Source organism: Sciurus carolinensis, chromosome 6, assembly GCF_902686445.1.
Source record: "Sciurus carolinensis chromosome 6, mSciCar1.2, whole genome shotgun sequence".
Lineage (NCBI taxonomy): Eukaryota > Metazoa > Chordata > Mammalia > Rodentia > Sciuridae > Sciurus > Sciurus carolinensis.
This window is the reverse complement of record NC_062218.1, coordinates 18,679,665-18,694,057: the sequence shown is the minus strand read 5'-3', so window position 1 is coordinate 18,694,057 and position 14,393 is coordinate 18,679,665. Positions and strand designations below refer to the sequence as shown.

At 33.3% G+C, this 14,393-nt stretch overlaps 1 non-coding gene across 1 annotated transcript; it reads right to left on the bottom strand.

Moving 5' to 3' along the window:
* Positions 1 to 13,972: 13,972 nt before the first annotated feature.
* On the bottom strand, positions 13,973 to 14,080 carry LOC124987704 (U6 spliceosomal RNA). Its single transcript, XR_007109231.1, has one exon. It is a non-coding gene; the product is annotated as a U6 spliceosomal RNA (small nuclear RNA).
* Positions 14,081 to 14,393: the final 313 nt, after the last annotated feature.

The window sequence follows — 14,393 nt, the reverse complement described above, 5'->3', positions numbered from 1 at the left end:
TATAAATGAACTTTTGAATATAAATTAAACTTTTACCACCAGAATAGACATTTAAAAATAAATAAACCCATATATTGACATGAATATTTGGATCCAATATAAAATATGTTGTTAAAACATTCAACTCACTACATTCATGAATTTGCTAGACGTGTCTGGTTCTAGTGTACCTTATATGGAGGAGTTTAATGGTCCTGTCAACATATTTCATTCACTCACTGAAACGGCATCATAAGCTTGTTTTATCTCCAGTATCATTTTTAATCTCTTCATAATCAGGACTTAAGTTTCCCAATAAGTATTTAGTGGCAATTTTGTGGTGCCTAGAGTTTCACATATTGCTAACTGAAGTCCAGTCAATGCCTTTTTGCACTTAGAGGTCTAGCAGGGGAGACAGACAAGGTAATAGGTGGTTTTAAAAATCTTTAAACACGAAGAATATTATAGTAATGCAAGAATAAGTGTTTCTTTCAGATGGAACAGTTTTTTAAGTAGAGGTGGTAATTTCAAACTTTCAGTCAGAAAGTAACTTTCTCCCTTGTGAGATTATTCTGATATGAATTCATTTATCATCTCGCTTTTACTTGCTTTTAATGAGTCTGACATAGTAAACTGTATGTTTCTTTAGTTTCTGCACATTTTAGCTTCACATTCTTATTCACACAGAAGTGTACACATGTTACTATGCAAGATTACTGATTTTTCAAAGTGTGCTCAGCAGTAGTAAATTTAATGATTCTTTCATAACACCTTAGGTAGATAGAAATTCTAAACAGGAAAGAAAAGATAAATTAAAAAAATTTTTTTCTGTACTTTCACATTTAGACAAATAAGATGAATAAGTTATTTAAAAATGAGAAAATGTGTGAGAAAAATCATGGCCATTTTTATGACATTATATAAATTTTAAATTAGGATTTTATGACATAGAAGAACCCAAATTTTAAGAAAAGCATACTTACATTCAAATTTTACTCAAAGAGCAAGTATAAATAAGAGTCAAGAAAACAATTCACATTTAGTAAACTAATGTTCAAAGGAAAATCTAAAATCTCATTAAGTAAACAAATGACTTAAAATAGCAGCAAACATAAATGAGTAGATCACAGCTACAAATAAATCAAGTGGCCTAATATTCATTGGTAGCCAAGAGTTACAAAAGTGTATTTAATTACTAATTTAGCAAAAAATTCACCAGCTGAGGAAACTCCAATTATATCCAAGCAAATTCAAGCTTGATGGTGCATAATCAGTTGGATCATAAGGGACAAAACAAGTATCTGTAATTCTATTCTCCTAAGGAAACAAACTTAATTATAGCTATTAAATCTGCAGGCTGTGGTTCCAAACAGAACGATGCTGGCTGATTAGATTTTGAAATTTCAACACAGTTGTCACCAAGGGTCTGCTTGACATCAGGGACCTGGTATTTTGCATGTATGATAAATTGACATGTTATAATTGATCTGAAAATATCTCTTAAACAGAAATATGTTTAGTATTTAAGATATTTGCTAAAATAGAAAAGGTCAAATTGCCATTTCTTTTCTTTTTTTTTTTTGGCGGGGGGGAATTGAACCCAGGGCTTTGTGCTTGCAAGGCAAGCACTCTACCGACTGAGCTATCTCCCCAGCCCCCATTTCTAATATCTTAACAAAACCTATCAGAAACTTTAAAACTTGTTAGAGGAAAGGAGAAAATTACACAAGGCCTTTTTTTTTATGATTGCATTTTTTATTTGTTCTTACTAGTTATACATGACAATAGAATGCATGTATGCATTTTGATAGATCAATGAGTATAATTTCTCATTTTCTAATTATTCATATTGTAGGATCACATTGGTCATGCAGTCATATGTACATGAGGTAATAAAGTCTGTTTCACTCTACTAACATTCCTACCCCAATAGCACTTTCCCTCCCTTCACTTTCCTCTACCTAATCTAGAGTATCTATTCTTCCCTAGTAACCCCCCACACCTCTTTTGAATTAGCATCACATGTCAGAGAAAACACTCAGTCTTTGGTTTTTTCAGTTTGGCTTATTTCATTTAGCATGATATTCTCCAACTCCATCCATTTGCCAGAAAAATGCCATAATTTCATTCTTTTTTAAAGTTGAGTAAAATTCCATCGTGTGTGTGTGTGTGTGTGTGTGTGTGTGTGTGTGTGTATTCTTTATCCATTCACCTGTTGAAGGACAATGAGGTTATTTCCATAGTTTAACTATTGTAGTAGCCTTTTTGTTATTAGAATGGAATTGTCTGTGATTAGAAAATGATCCAGGTAAATAGCAATAAAACATTGAACTGTAATATGAAAGATGGAAGGAGACAGGGCTAAAGAGAAAAATTAAACTGATGTGCATAATCTATTAACATGAATATGAGAATGAAGTTAACAAAGAAATATGGGTGAAGTTATATTGGGCAATGCAGAGGATTTTAAAAGAAATAAGAGACAATTAACTGGCAGATAATCAAAAGAAGACAAATTTAAATATTTTGCATTTCTTTGAAGCAATGCCCTTGAATTGCGACTTTCATTCTTGTCTGGTGGGCACATTAGTATCCTGAGTAATGATGATGTAATAATAATAAAAACTATCATCTCTGGGGCAGCTTGGGGTAGAAAAAAGAGTGGTACATAGCAAGTACAACTACCTAGCTTCATCACAATGGAAACTATTGTTTAAAAACCACTTTGTTTTCAGAATAAATGTCTGCATTTTCCTACAACAATCACTTCTCTATGATGTTCTTTCTTAGGAAATGACATAACAATCACCAAGTGCAGAAAACAGAAGTCAAGTAAGAATCTTCTCTTTCCTTATGTATCTATCTTAACACAACATTCTCCAATCTTATTATCCAACCTTTGCCTAAATGCAAGCTCTTTGCTTTCTCCATAGCATCCCTGTGTAATTGAGTATTTTGTCATATCTTCATGAATTATCAAGTTAATTTTCAAAAGTATTTGCTTCTACTGGTCTCCACACATTCCCTTTGCACCACTGCCCCATAATTTGTGCTGAGTAGAAGCTGAGTAACTCACTCTTTTCCTTAGAAGTCTTTCAAGACTCATGATCTACAACAGTCCTTTTACAAACTGGACTTTTCCATCTGTGGATAATGTGAATAGTCAACAAAAAGGTGGGTTTGTAGCAAATTCTTTTTCATGCTTGCTTTGTGAAAAATTTTTTTTTCTTTCTCTCCATCCCTCCCTGACCCCCACCTTTCTTTCAGCACCATTAATATCCCATGGATTCCTGCTTACAGGAACATTATTGCAGAAAAATGCACTGGCCAGGGGTATAAATTCTCAGTTACTTAGAATGACATAAAAGGCCATAATCTTGCCTTTGGCTAAAAATTCAATTACATTTCATTTTATTCATGACCTTAAAATTTATGTTTTATTAATGAAAAAAATGTTTTTAATTCTTTGGAAAAATATATTCTTTCATGAATCTCTAAACTGGAAAATTTCTTCTCTTTCTTCTGTTCCTATTCCTTATTTGACATACTCAGTACTGTCAAATTGAACTTTCTAATTTTCTGCAAAGAAAAGAATGCTTTACACCTCTGAAGCCATGCACTCCATGGGCTATTGATCACTTAAAGGATGAGTGGTATATCTCAGTGAAAAAAAATCACATGCAATGAAAGTATATATAATTTTTAAAATGTTTGTTTGTTACACTTAATAAGTTACATGGGTTAAGGGCCCCCTTATTGGACAGTGTAGTTCAAGCTATTTCATCAAAACTAAAATTAGAGATGAACTTTTTTTCTTAACAGTCTTCATCAGCTTCCAGGGTAAGATTAACCCATCTCTTCTTTTTTTCCCCCTCAATGTGTCCAATCACATCCTTTAGCTTTGTCATTAACCATCTGCTCTTTGACCATCCTTTTATCCTAATCTTATTTTTTTAAAAATACTTTTCTTCCTTAGGATAAACATTTAGAATCTTCGCCCTTTTTGAGTCTTGAGTGCTTCAGAAGTGCACTGGATGGAGACAGCTTCTTCCAGACTAGGCTGTGCTGACGTCCACAAGAAAGTGCACTAAGGGAGTGGTGATGTGCACTTAGTGCTCACAGTGACTGATCCCGTACTCACCCTTGTGATGGATGCATTTTAGCCACTCAAGTGAAACCCCTGAAAGAGAGTATTTTCCCTGTATAATACATACTGGTTTCATAGGAGCATATATAGCAGGAACTTGCCTCTTATTTTAAAATGCATCAGAATTATTTTTCTTCTAGCACTTGAGCTTACTTCTCAGAGGCCACCTCATTAAAGTAAGGAGCCCTGTCTTATCAGTAAGGCTGAATGGCACCCTGATTTTGAAATTTCTTGTTGAAAGAGGATGTGTAAACAAGACAGTGAGTATTTGATAGGGGGAAGAGTCTTGATTCCATCTACTAGAAATAAACACAACACTACATTAGAAAAGAATGTGCCTCAACAAAGTCCTTGGAAATATAATCTGACAGAAATCAAATCACTGCAGGCAAAATCAAAGGTTGATAAACTCATATGCTGCATATAGGTACAGAATTATGGCAATTGTGATATTCTATGGAATAAAATTTAGACACTGAAAAATAAAGTTTCTAAATGTATAGGAGAGATCATTTGCAAAATGTACTACACAAATTAACAATGTTTGAACTATCTTTGTAATATTTGAAACTTTCCATTAGTTTCTATTTTACTTAGCTTTTTACTGCTGTGACCAAAATACACAACAAGAAAAATTTAGAGGACAGAAAGTTTACTTGGGTCTCAAGGTCTCATAGGTCCAGTCCATGGTCAGCTGACTCCATTACTCTGGGCCCAAATGAGGCAGCACATCATGAGGGAGAAGTCCAGAGAAAGAAAGCTGCACCACTAATGGCAGGGCAGTGGAAGTGGGCTTCAGGGTAGATGCGCCCTTCCAGAGCTCTCCCTGGTGACCCACCTTCTCAAGCCACATCCCATCTGCTTACAATTACCACACAGTCTGTGCTTTTAAATTAAGATGAACTGATTAGGTCATAGGTCTCATAATGGAATCTCTTACAGTGATATTCCTGCCTTAACAGGAGCTTTTAGAGGACACCTAATATTCATTCCATAACAGTTTCCTTAATTATTGTCTCCTTCACAGAAATATAAGTCCTTGAAGAAGGGCTCATCTTTCTCCTGCTAATGTCTCTGTAAACTGTGTCCTTATTAGTGCTGTGGCTCTTGAGTGAGGAGAGAGAACACGTTTTCTCCAGTACACTGAAAAGTGCTGAAACACTGGATCACTTATGGGCAAGGGAGTCCTGAAATCATATAATGAACCCCTCCAATTTGAGTGATCTATAAAAAATCAGAATGAAAGAACTACCAGGGATATTTTAATCTAGAAGAAGAGTCTTGGTTTTAAAGAATAATCATACAAATTCAACAAACTCAAAGATGTATTTTTGAAATACACATAAAAAAGGTCTCTGCTTGAAAGGGAACATTCTGGAAATCAATGAAAATGTTATGACATAGGAGAATACCATCATGTAATTGGTAACTGTACCTCAACTCCAATAATGAAAATGGAAATGTGTTTGGTGAGAAAAAATAACTATTCCAACATGGGGTTAATTTTCACAAATTTTTGAAATGAAGATATATCAACAGATTAAAGCCAAGTGAATATTCATTCTATCAATGTGTCTTAACAATGACAGACATAACGAATGAGAGTGACAGAAAGTGAGACAGAGGAAGTCCCTCCCCATCATCAATAGTGATATGGCACGGGCAAGCCAATCAACCCTTCATGCCTACCATTACTATGGTAAAGAGAAATTTTCTCTTCTATAAATATATATTTTGTTGTGTTGGTGTGAAGCTTCGTTTTAATTCTTAGTACTCCTGAGGAGTAACAAAGTAGAAGTCATTCTAACATTATAGGAACTTGCTCGGACTGTGATTAATTCTGAATTACAACCTCATTTCTATTTCCAAAAGGAATTTAAAGTCACTTAAGCTGTTTGACAATTTCCTTTTATTTAGAATTATATCTACTATTCCTTTCACACTAAAAGTCAGTGAATTAATCAGGACTGTGGGGGGCTGATGGGGATGCTGTAGCACTGTCATCTCTCTTTCTGAGACATTCACATTGGAGGAAGACCTTCTACAGAAACAAACTGAGGTGTAACTTTTTTAAGTTGCTATGAATTTTTTTCTGCCATCCTTCTGTCTTACAAATGCATACATTATAGCCCATTATCCCAAAGTACTTCTTTTCCAGGATTTTAATCCCAGAGAAAGCCCTTTATTGTCCAAGATTCTGTGCAAAATAACAGTAATTGTTGTTCCCACATTCCAGTGGAAGTTGTGTCAAGGATTTACAACACTTGAAAATTTCCGATGTTCTCTGACATTGCTTGTTACTTAAAAATTTTATCTCTATCGACTAGTGTTGCAGAAAATTAAGTCTTAATGAGATGAATTGTATTTTGTAAGTTCCTAAAATATATGAAATTTTTTTTTTATTATTTTATTGTAAACAAATGGGATACATGTTGTTTCTCTGTTTGTACATGGCGTAAAGGCATACCATTTGTGTAATCATAATTTACATAGAGTAATGCTGTTTGATTCATTTTGTTATTTTTTTCCCTTCCCCCACACCCCTCCCACCCCTCTTTTCCCTCTATACAGTCCTTCCTTCCTCAATATATGAAATTTTGAGGAGCAATTTCAATGTCAATTTAATTGCTCTTTCGATTCTCATGTATTTCCAGGCAATTAAATTTAATTTTTTTAAGTTCTGCTTCCTTGGTCAATTTATATGTAAATGAAAAGCTTTGTAAATTAAATTTAAAGTTTTCCTTTACTTTTCAACAACATTGTAAAGACATACTGTATTCTGCTCACAGACAATGAATAAAGTGATATAAATTTTCACAGAATTTGAAACTGACCTATGCATTCTAATGAAATAAATTCTTGATTTTTTTATTGCTTTCTCTATTGGAACAGTCAAATAAACAAAAAAAAAAAAAAAAAAAACCAGGAAACTAGGAGACATTTATAATTTTTTTTAATTTTACCTCATAAAATTTTGTTACTGTCATATTTCTTCGCATATTCTCAACGTACGAGTTTATGGATGCAGAATTGAATTACTATAATGTTGTGGACATTCTCATACCTCCATTATTGAATTATATCTGCTCAAGTGATCCTTGCAATGGAAAGTGCTTGTAATCACTTGCTGTTCTAAAAGTAGGAGTTAAGAATGAGAAATTTATTTGGTCAGATAATAACCTCAAGGACTAATTTCATCTCTTCCCTTACAAAAGGAACTGCTATGGAAAAGTACACTTGAACCAACCTGGGAAATGGTAGATTATTCAACCTTTCCCATGGCTATTAAATACATAACAACCAATAAGCTAGGCAGACAATAGTCATGACCTTATAAGTATGTGTATTCAACAATACATGTATATATCAGAAGCCTGATATTCAAAGAGAACAATGCATAAAATGGGCACCATCAACTTTATTGGATAATAATTGTTTTCAGTAGATGTATTCATGAAAAACTATAAGTTATGACAGTATATATAGCAAAAAAATTATAAAATAAACCCAGGTGTGTACCTTCTAACTCCATAGATGATGAACTTGTGATGTCATTTCTATTACATTCAGCAAAGTTGAAGGGTATAAAATCAATTTTCAAAAATCAGTACATTTCTATACACCATAAATTTATTATCTGGGAAGAAAAAAAAAGAATACAAACATATCCACATTGTATTTGCTTTTTACTCTGTTACATATGCAAATTAGTATAACAGCAGTCCACTTTATGCTTTGAATATAGATAGCCCTTGCTACTCTGCCACTGCAACTTATTTTTAAAATGGACGTTTCTTTCTCTTCTCTTCCTGCTCCTGTCTAATTTCTCCCCCTCCCTAATCCAGGGGAAACAGGATTACCTTTCCTCCCCATCCTAGGCAGAGTTATCTGTCTTTGAGCACACACCCACCATAGGAACAAGGTAATCCAGACTTTGGGAATGGTACCAGAAGATCTCAGAAATGACTATCTCCCAAATTAACAAGTGAATAACAACTCCAACGGAGAAACCTGTGGAATGTAGCCTTTGAATCACCTCTTTAAAAGCCCCGTCCCTGTTGATGGGGAGAATCACAGCCTCTGGGTCTGGAGTCCCATATGTTTCTCCTTTGCTAGCAAAGCAATAAACCTTTTTCTTTTTTCTCAAAACCCTATCCTCATTTTTGGATTGGCATCCAGGACAAGTACCAAGGTTTTGGCAACATTAGCACAATGAAAGATTTTTCTAGACAGATTTTTTTCAGGTATAAATCTCTTCCTTCTTCTAGCCTCTGGGCTTCTAGCTCATTCTCCTTGTAATATGGTGGTCATATTTGGTAATCAGGTCATGATCTTTAGAAGCACAGGTCTATTGAGACTGTGGTTATGCAGATATTCCCTGTCTGGCTGCAATTTGAGATGAAGGTGACTTGGATAAATTCACCATGGAAATTTTCAAATCTCTGGAGATTTTTCTTTCTTTCTCTCTTTTTTTTTTTTTTTTTTTTTCAGAAAGTGGGTTGGGGTTGTAACTCAGTGGTAGAGCGCTTTCCTAGCATGTGCAAGGCACTGGGTTCATTTCTCAGCACCACATATAAATAAATAAAATAAAGGTTCATTGACAATTAAAAAAATTTTTTTTAAAGTGGGAAAAGATACCTTCAATCTGTATGAAATTTTGAGATGTTCAGATAGATAAAATGGTCTTTAAAAAATAGGAAAGCATTAAGCAGATTCCTCAAAGAACTAGCAATGGAATCACCATATGATCCATCAATTCCACTTCTTGGTACAAATCCAAAGGATTTTACATCAGCATATTACTGTGATACAGCCACTTCAATGTATATAGCAGACCAATTCACAATAACCAAGCTAGGGAACCAAACTAGGTACCTTTAAATAGATGAATGGATAAAGAAAATGTGATATAAACACACACACACACACACACACACTGTAGTATTACTCAGCTACAAAGAAGAATGAAATTATGGTATTTTCCAGTAAATTTATGGAATTGGATACTATCATGCTAAGTGAAATAAACCAGACTCAAAATATCATAGTTGAAAGTATTCTCTGATATGAGAAATTTAATTCAAAATAACAGGGGTGGGGAGTTGCTAATTAAAAAAAAAAAAGAAAGAAAGAGAAAGGGAAAAATGGAGAGAGAATTTCATTAAAATAGAGGAAAGATCAGTAGAGTACATGAAGGCAATTGAGGAGGAGGAAGGAGGGACAAGAAAAGGAATATACAAACTGAATCGGACACAAATTTCCTATGTATGTACATGAATATAGTACAGTGAATCCCAGCGTCAGGTATATCCACAGACTCTAATTTTAAAAAGTCTAAATAAATTACAGAAAGATCAGAAGAATAGAGGGAGGGAAACAGGGGAAGAGAGGAGGGGGGAAGTACTCAGGACTGAATTAGAGCAAATAATTTTCCATACTTTTGCAATAATGTAAAAGAAGTATCTTAATTTATATACAACTAAAAAAAAGAAAAGAAAAAAAAACCCTAAAATTAAAAATGGTGGTCTCACACTCTCTTATAGCAAGTATCAATTATAGTAATCAAAACAATATTATATTGGTATAAGGACAGACATAAAATTAGTGGAACAGAATTGACAGTCCATAAATAAATACATTTTTTTAGGGTCAATGTATTTTTAATAAAAGTGTAAATACCATTAAATGGGAAAGAATAAGTTCTTCAAAAATCATCTTGAAACAACCAGATATTGACTACATGCAAAAGAATCAAAATAGCCTCCTATCTCTTAACATATCATACAACATATCATGGAAAACAGATTGATGACCTAAACATCGGCCTTAAAATCATAAAAAACCCTAGAAGACAGGATATGTTAAATCTTCAGGAACTCAGATTCAGTAGTGGATTTTTCAGATGAAATACCAAAATATCAATTCATTAAAGAAAATAGATAAAATGGACTTCATGAAAATTTAGTCGTTGTGTTTGTTACACAGAACAAAGCATTGCTAACTGGGTGACCATAACAATTACCACAGACTGAGTCGCTTTAACCACAGTTTATTTTTCATAGTTCTGGAAGCGGGAAGCCCAAGATCAAAATGTTTGCATACTTGGTTTCTCCTGAGGTTTCTCTCCTTGGTTGGCAGATGGGTGCATTCTTGTGTCCTTATGTGGCCTTTCCTGTGTATACACTTTCCTGTTGTCCCTTATTCTCTTCTTTACAAGTACTTTAGTCCTATAGATGAGAGCCAAACTCTTTTTCTCTTTTTATCTTCATTATGTCTTTAAAGTCCCTAAATTCAAGTGTAGGCATATATATATATATATATATATACATATATATATGTGTGTATATATATATACTTATATATATTTTTACATTTATATATATATATATACATTTATATGTATATATGTGTGTATATATATATAATATATATATTTTATATATATTATATATATATACATATATATAGAGGGAGAGAGAGAGAGAGAGAGAGAGAGGAAATTCAGTCCCTAACAGGACATCAGGACATGCAAAGACAGCATCTAGAAGAGAAAAAAGTGTTTTCATATTACATATAAAATAATAGTAGTCATACTATACAAAGAATGCTTAAACTCAACAACAAAACAACAAAAAAACCTAATTAAAAATTAGATACTAGATATTTCTCCAAAGAAATATAATCACTAAGCATAAAAAATGTCCAATGTTAATAGTCATACAGCAAATGCAAACCAAAATCACAAGGATATACTAACTCTCATATATTCTGAGGCAGCTATAATTATTTTAAATTGAAAATAAGTATTAATGTACATCTGGAGAAACTGAAGGAGTCATAAATTGCTGAGAATAATATGATAGATTTCATTTCTGCAAAAACAAATTTATGTTGTATAAAAAAAAAAACAATTTAACGTTTCTCAAGAAGTAAAATGTATAAGTAACTACATGATACCACAATTCTGTTCCTAGTATTGGAAATAGGTACTAGACAAGGGCATGTACACATGTCTCTAGGGGTATCATTCACAATAATCATAGGTAGAAATTTGCCCATCAATGGATGAATCAATGAACAAGTTATGATACACACACACACACACACACACACACACACACCATACCATTTAGTTGTGAAAAAAATAGATGAAGTACTAATACATGCTACTACATGTATGTGCCACCAAAATATTATTTCAAAGAAATCAGGAAGCAAAGGTTACATGTTTAACTATATTTACAGAACATATCCTAAAATAAATAGAGAAAGAATGCAAATTATGTTCGTAAGCAACTGAATTTAAGAGTAACAGTGAAAATTCACTTAATAGTTTTGGGCTTCTATTTGAATTGATAGGGTGTTTTGAGAGTAAATAGGGCTGATGCTTCACAACAGTGAAAATGTATTAAGGCTGCTAAATCTCTCACTTTCAAATGTTTAAATTTTTGTTATATAAATTTCACTGAATGGATTATTAAAAAAAAAAAAAAGAAAGAAGGGGGAATTTTGCCAAATTAACTATACTATGGTAAAATAAATGCTTAGAACAAAATGTCTTATGAGAACTATCAGTACATACAGACTGCTTCTGCTTCTGCATTGAAAACCAAGTAGTGAAGTATGATAAATACTGAAAAGTGAACTGGGTAAATTGACATTCATAAAATGACTAAAACTCTTTACAGAAATAACATTTATAGCCCATTTAAAAAAATCAATACTTTTCAGGAAAAAAAGTGAGGAAATATCTCTAATCTCAGTGTAAAAGGTGCTTTACACCGCCATTTTCAATCAGAAAACACATTCAGGAAGTAAAGCAGCTTATGTTCCCTGTATTAGATGAAAATTGATTCTCGATCAATACTACACTTGTGCTTTCTTCATAAATGGGTCTTTTTCATACTGTAGCAAAGTGACTCTTAGTATGATTTACCTGGAAAGAATACAAATGCATATGTATATATATTGCTGGTGAAAAAGCATATTTTGGAATTATTAGTACAAATTTATAATCATTAACTAAAATGAATATCACATTTTTCTATCTTTTGAAAAGTAATCATTTCTAGTACATTATTCAATTTTCTGTCACTGTGACAAAATACTGGAAATAATCAACTAACAAAAGAGAAAAGGTTTATTTTTGCTCATAGTTTCAAAGATTTTAGTCCCTGATAAGTTGGCCCCATTGCCTTCATGCTTACAGTTTTGCAGACATCATGCTGAGTATGTACCGCTGATGAAGTCCTTTGCCTCATGGAGAGGGGATAGCAAAGAGAAAGAGAAAAGGGTTGGGGATCTCAACATCCCCATTCAATGGCATCCCCATTCAGTGGGGACTGACATAACTTCCACTAGGTCTCACCTCTTCACAGTTCCACAGCTGTTCAATAATGTTAGACTGTTTTAAACTTTCAGCACATGGGTGTTTGAAGAACATTGAGAATTCAAACTATAGTAACTAAGATGTGTGTCTCTTCATCATCAGACAAATAGATATAAAGACATCTCATTTGTATTCTAATCATTAGTGAAGTGACAAGAAATAAGAGGAATGTAAAAGGCATTATTTAAGGGCATTTTCCAAATGTTTTCACATAAGATCACTGTTTATATCCCCACTGAATATGGTGTGGACACATAAATCTCTGTAGTGGTAAAGGAACCTTATTAGTGTTACTATTATCATTTCATGTCCCTCAGCATATAGGAAAAAATTCAGGTATACAAAAATAAGTAGATTGGCTTCAGGATAGGACTTTCTCATGGCACTATGCTGACAAGTATAACCATGGCTTCCCTCTTTCTGTTTATATAACTTATTCACAATATCCCAAGTGAGGAACCCCTAATGTTATCTTCATTACTAATATCCATTTGTAATTTTTGAGATCCCTTAGTTACATGCAATTCTCTTTACCAAATCCGCCAAAGAGTTCATATTCTTCTAAAGTCTACTTAGTGAAACACCAGATACTTTTACTAGGTATTCTCCATAGAATGATGATCCAACACTAGATATTTCATTAAGATAAACAAACTGGGAAATACTCTAGCTTATAATAACCAAAATTAGCAAGCAATGTTCAAATATGAAAAGTAAAGATAAAAACTCTGGCAGTAAAGCAAGTTTTATCAAGTTCACTCTCAAAGCCCTTGATTCTTTTCTCTAGGAGTACTCTGTTTCTCCATTGTGCACAGGGGATGGAGAGAGTAGTATGCTCACTCCTTAGCTTTCCATGGTGATACATCAGATAAACACCACCGAGTTTGCCATTTCTGAGATTGGTATAGATTTCATAGCCTATTCCACATTGGTACAGTTTGGACTGGGTGGTTGACTGGCTTGAGGTTTTAAAATAGGTCGATTTAAGACATATTTGGCAATAATCTTTCCTGAAAAGCATATTCAATTTATATTGCTTTTTGTCAGTTATCATATATGTAAATAATCACAGTGAAAACTTTTGTCTAGACAGATTGTTCTTTATACTTATACATTAAAATACAATATTTTTGATATATTTATACAAATATGGAACATATAGTATCCTGATTAGAATCCTAGTCTTGTGGATGTACATGATGGTGAGATTCACTGTGGTACATTCATATATATATATATATATTTAGGAAATATATATATATTTAGGAAAATATATATATATTTAGGAAACTTACATTAGATTCATTCTCCTATCTTTCCTACTTCTGTGCCAGTGCCTTCCTTTCATTCTCCTTTGCCTAATTCACTGAGCTTCTGATCTCTACCCCCACTTATTGTGAGTTAGAATCCACATATCAGAGAAAACATTCAACCTTTGGTGTTTGAGCAATGGCTAAAAAACTATGAAGCACTTCACAAATTCAGGTGTCATTCTTGCACCAGGGACCAGGGTAATCTTTTCTGTATAGCTCCTATTTTAGTAGATGTGCTGCCAAAGTGAGCACTAGACAGATTTTTAAAATCTGTGAAATCTCTTCCTTTTTCTAGCTTCTGGGTTCTACCCATTCTCCTTTTGATACGGTGGTCTTATTTGGCAACCAGGTCATGATCTTTACAGAGAAGCTCCTGTCTTTTAAGGCTATGGCTATGCAGACACTCCTTCCCTGATTGTAACTTGAGATGAAGATGAAGTTGAATAATTCCACCAAGAAAATTTTCAAATCTTCTGAATGTAAATTCTGGGTATGGAAAGCCTTCTTACCAAAGATATGTCCTCCTTCTCACTTTTATTCCATCTACCTTAGGCATAAATTTTTC